At 42.2% G+C, this 5,723-nt stretch overlaps 1 long non-coding RNA gene across 1 annotated transcript; it reads right to left on the reverse strand.

The window, feature by feature from the left end:
* Window positions 1–4,146: 4,146 nt before the first annotated feature.
* On the reverse strand, window positions 4,147–4,912 carry LOC136493384 (uncharacterized). Its single transcript, XR_010768351.1, has 3 exons — window positions 4,868–4,912; window positions 4,269–4,338; window positions 4,147–4,189 (listed from the first exon to the last, which is right to left on the reverse strand). It is a non-coding gene; the product is annotated as an uncharacterized lncRNA (long non-coding RNA).
* Between the last annotated feature and the right edge of the window lie 811 nt (window positions 4,913–5,723).

The following is a 5,723-nucleotide window of genomic DNA, read 5'->3' on the forward strand; positions in this document are numbered from 1 at the left end:
CTGGCCACGACATGAGCACCCCGCGCGCCTGCCCGACCAGGTCGTCAGCTCCATTTGCATCTCTTTCGCCTCCACCGCACACAGCGACAAGCCGCAACAGCTCCTCCATTTCTGACCGAGCGTCGCCATCGCCTTACGCACTCGCCACTACAAAAACGTGTTGGCCATCTTGCCCCTAGCTTCGCCGTGATCTCCTCTACCACCTCCACCTCTCAGTCGGGTCGTTTGAGGCTTGGTAAGGGCGTATTCGCCATTTCTTCCACCACCGCCATGGCGGGACCTCACCGAAGTTGGCGCTCCACGTGGCCAACTGCCACCGCGGCCTTCCCATCCCCTCTTCCTTGCTTGTTTGGGTTGGTAGTGAACTTCGAAAGCTCGTACCGAGCCTAGCCGCGCCCTACGGGGTCGGGCCTCGCTGGAGCCGGCCAAGCCGTGGCCGTGCGCCGCCATGACCATCGCCACCCCCTTTAGCCACGGCAATAGTTTCAATAGATGGCACTGTTAGATGCGCATGGGTGAGGCGAACACCGTAGCACCGATGGACTCGCCGGAGCTGTCACCGGCGATGAGCTACGCCGCCGTCTTTTCTTCCTCCCCTGCCTGTCTCTCTGTCTTGCGGGGCCCCTTTGTCAGTCGCTGAAGCGGAGGCGGGAGTGAGTCCTGGGCCACGTCATGTCTGGGCTGCGCTTGCGCGTGCATCGCGGGCTGCCGTGTGCTTTCGGGCCAGCCCAGCAGTAGGGTTAGGTTTTCATTTTTCTTTGTTTATCCTTTTTCACAGAATTGTGTACATTTTCAAAAATATGTATCTCCTAGTTGGTAGATTCAAATAATGTGGTTCCAATTTTGTTGAGTTCATGATAATGTCTAGTTTATATTAAAAATATAATTTATGCCATGTTCTGTTATGAAAAATGGAGTTGCTAATTGTCTCTTTTAATCATGAAGGAAATAGGGGTAATTATATCTTTTTCTATGTAGCTCCAAATGGCATGAAATTTTTATGGTGTACTGATCATATCAAGAATAGCTTGTAGTTAAATTTTCATATATTTTGGACACTGTATGTAGGAGATAGAAAATTCTCTTGTTTGCATGGATGGATCTTGTGTGAATTTTCATAAATTTTTTATAGATCCAGTAAAGGTAAAATTTGGTGAGTGCTATTCTTATGCTAGAATGATGCTAGAAAAAATGTGAAATCTGTTGTTTGACACTTTTCATTAGGATTTCCTAATTATGCTAAAAATAGACATGCCACCTGTTATTTTGGATATAGCAAGTTCTGCTTGCCCAATGGCTTTGAAATTTTTATGGTAGTATATGTGAAGCATGAGATAGCTACTGTAATTTTTGTAGATTTTTCTATATAGTTTTACTATATGTTGCTTTAATCACCTAATTAACTAAATAAATTAGAAAAGGACATTAAATAATTTATTTAGAGGTTGGCACTATACTTTCTGATGTTCCTCTGGTATGCATAACAAGTTGGTAAACTTGGTTTGGTCCAATTATGCTTTTGCATCATCACTAAATAATTAATTTAGTAAACCTGTCATTTCTGGACAGATTTTAGGTTTACTGGAATTCGATTTCGTTAACGTAAGAATCATGCTTTGATGTTTACAAATGATTTGTAGAGAATTTCATAAGCTTTCCAGAATGTCCTCTTGCAAGTCATTTGAATTTATAGAACTCTGGTTATGATTGAATTAAGGAACTACTCGTTACATGTAAAACCTTAACTTTGATTTAAGTATGCCTTTACTATTTCCTAAGCTCGTGGTAATGTTCCTAGGTGTTAGGCCTTTAACTGAAGATGAGCACATTTATCTTAGGTTATGCAAGTTAGGTAAGTAGATCTCGTTCTTCAAGTTAAGTTAGATACATATTTTAAAGTGATTTGAATAGAGCTATTCTTAATCGGTAAACGAGTATCCAGTGATGTTTCGTTAAACACTTACTGTGATCCATTCATCATGAGCATCATGTCATTCCTTATGCATCCATGATATTTATCTTGTGCATCGGCATGCAATAGGTGTACCGGAAGGTGTGACACTGCTGGAATTTGAGGAACCGTGCGGGGAGCAGCAGCAGCCAACACCGGAGGTTCAGGAGGTGCAGCCCACGGGCGAGGTGCCAGACGAGGTCACCGTTGAGTGCCCGGATCACCGTCCGTGCAACTTTGTGAAAGGCAAGCCCCGGAGCATATTAAGCCTCATAATTTCCAAAATGCAGTTAAAATATTATTGTTACATATATATATTGTTGCATTAAGTTTTGGTGTTGGATGCAAACACTTGCTGCATTGGTTATCCAATCCTTGTCCAGATATTGATACCCTGAATCCTATGTAGCTCAGGTTCGTGTAGTGGTTAGCCCTGCTTAAACGCGGTAGAAGTCGGGTGATTTCCTGTCACCTGCGAGATATAGGGATATACATATGGCACGGTTGGCTATATTTGCTATCGTGGAAAAGAACCTGTCTTAATTTGAAATGAAGACCGGGCGGAGGCTTGCTGGTTTGCAGTGACTCCGTCTGTGTCGTTTAAGGACTGAATCTTGGAGCCTTTCCTGTTCATGTTGAACGCATGCCTCTCTCTTAGTTGGCCGTGTCTGAAGACCGACCACGAAGCCGAGTAGCTCACCTCAGGCCGGGAGTCGATAAGTATAAAGTACGCCTCGGAAGGGAGCCGTAGGCGTGAGTCCAAGGGCAGGTGATTTAAAAGTCCTGATCGTCCTGGCAGAAGGGTAATCCCTGAGAGCGCTGGCGCTGATTGAACCCGCGAATTTGGTTCCTGAGTTGTACCAAAGATGACCTACGGCTACCCTTGCAAAGTATGGCAGGGTGAGAGTTAGGAATACCCCCTCAGCTGAGTTGTAATTCGATTCGAGTCGCTGTCTCTCCTGGTTAGTGAGAACTTGACGGGCTTATCTTCAATGTAGATACACTAAATAACATAATGGTTCGGAAATGATGATATGATGATGACAGATATTGTTTGTTCCTAATAAGTGAGTGCTCTAGTACAGGTGCAAATCTAGTGGACAGGTAAATGATGATAAACTTGATGCGAAGTTTAAATTGGTTACTATATTCATAAGCTCTTTTATGCAACTGTGTTCAGCTAGCTCACCTCATAAGCCTTGCATGACCCTTGGTGTCTTTATTTCTGGTTTTGACGGGTAAGTCTAGCTGAGTACCTTCTTGTACTCAGGGTTTATCTCCCACCTGTTGCAGATGACCAGTTCTACTTTGGTTGCTGCAAGTACTGCCTTCTCCCAGCTGGGGATGAAGACTAGACCGTTGGGTGCGGCCTCTCGTAGTTCTCGTACCTAAAGATGCTTTTGTGGGACATGACTGAGATCTGGCAATGTATTTGAAACTATGAAGTTATGTACTAAACTATGTTGCTTCCGCAAATTCGAACTTGGTTTGTAATATTTTATTTGAACTCTGATGGATGTAATCCGAATGCCACTTGTGAAATGTTGTAACGAATGATGTGTTGTGTTGAATCACTACGGTCTTGATTTGTATGTTGAGAGTTGGTTGAAATCCTTCGTGATTTCCAGACTACCGGGATTATGGGAGCTTAAGTACAGGAATTTGATCACTTCGGTGATTGTTTTTGTACTTACGTTCTTATGATTTGGTCGGTTCTGTTACAATAACCCTCCTCCTTTACCAGGGCTTGGAACCTGCTATGTTAAGACACCATAGGCGGAGTTTACAATGAGAGAGCTCAGCAAGTAATTATATGTAGCAGTCATCGTTTTCAGCATAACACCATCCTGAGTGCTGACATTTTGTCACTTGACTACTAAAGTGCAACATTGATTGTTTTATGTAACAGTCATTTGAAAAGCTGACTTCCTCAGCAAAATAGTGCAGCCTAACTTATGAACAGAAAACACTACCATCTGAAATTGACATAATGACTATGTTGACGAGAATAACAAAATAAACTACCAATTGGTTCCCCAAAACATATTCTTTTAGATGATAAAAACCTTGCAAACAACAAATCATGGATCACCAATATTATCAGGAGTTGATACAGTAACAGTAATTAGAAAATAGCAGCAATAAGCAAATGAAGTCAAATGCAACCATCACAATAACACGAGAAGAAAAGTCTTGAAACCATGATAATTTGTTAGTCATCCGCTGAATCAATCCTGCCTGACAAAAAAATGAACTACATCAGGTCGCGGTCCTGCCACACACAAACACACACAAATTAGCTCCTTGGTACAGCCACCTTATGCGATAATCACCATGTGAAGTCCCTTCATATTCACTACAGGAACAGGACTACAGGAGTATAATACCTGAAAGTGATGCGAGGGAAATGAAGGCAAATCAGAAAGGATTACAGTTACTAAGATCTTATTCAGGTTTCTACCATTTTTTTAACGTAAAGGTTTCTACCATTTAAGTACGAAGTGAAATCACCTTCGCAATTTCTATGAGACCTCAGGGTCATCAATATGGAGGTAGTAAGCAGGAAGGTCACAAGTAGCAAAAGGAGATCCACGAATAGATATATCCAAAAGCAGAAACTGAAGTGCTCTAAATAGGTTGCTCAAGTAGTTAGTGAGTAATTAGCTATGTAAAACAAACCCCAAACAGCCTAGGCTGCGGTGGGGAGCGCTGCTCGCGCATGTAATCGGATGTTGCTTTCTTATTATTATTATTATTAATCAAAGCCGGTTTAATAGATCTTTCAAAAAAGAAGAAGTGGTCTAAATACAACTGCTGCTGTCAGCATCACCTCCTTACTTTTTTTGAAAAAAAGATTTCCCTGTAGAAAGCACATAAAACTTGATATAACTAAAACTGCTGGGGCTTGGAACTTACAAGCTTGTAAATTCCTTCAATCGCTTCACCCTTGCTGGTTTCCCATCCCCGTATATATTCCCAAAAAGTATTTTCCGAGTATTTCGAGTTCTCCGCTTGTTCTGTTCCCCCTCTGCCTATATGGCTTACCCACCTTTATCTTCTCAGCATACCCCTTTGTTCATTCACTACCACAGTCAACTCCAAGTTTTCTTCTTCTGGGCATTATTCTTGGATATGATTGATGAGAGTTGAAATAGTAGCGTTCAGAAGTCAGAACACATAGAACCGAGATAAGCAGTCATTGTTGACTAAACCATCCATACTGACGTGGAGATAGTATCTGCAGTTTTCTCAGACTTTTTTGTATTAAGTAGTATGATTTATGTGTGCACTGACATGCTCACATGCCAAGGGGTGATGGGTACTTCAGGCATATGAAGATTGAAGAATACTAGCTGACACATTGACTTGGCTAATTGGGTTACATTGCAGGCCATCATCAATCCCCAGTTTTACCCTACACAGCTACACTACAGAAATTAGGATGTTTTCAGGCACATCAGGTATTTCACGGTATGGCACCTACTCCTACATACGATTTCACTAACAAAAAAAGTGTAACGAAGACGCCATATTATCCAAATTCACAGAATTCCGGTAATATCCAAATTTACGGAATCTATGTTAGGTTTGTATTTTATTATCCTCTACGCTCACTGAAGACATTGGAGATAAGAACCAAATGAAATTGATCTAGCTACTGGTTGGGAAATACAATACACAACGAGCTGTCTGCATTCTTGAATCTTGATTCTTCCATTCCCTGCGCAGGACGCGGGCCAGCAGGGGTGAAAGGCCGGGAGCAGCGGCTGCT

The sequence above is a fragment of the Miscanthus floridulus genome, chromosome 11 (assembly GCF_019320115.1).
Source record: "Miscanthus floridulus cultivar M001 chromosome 11, ASM1932011v1, whole genome shotgun sequence".
NCBI classification, from domain to species: Eukaryota; Viridiplantae; Streptophyta; class Magnoliopsida; order Poales; family Poaceae; genus Miscanthus; species Miscanthus floridulus.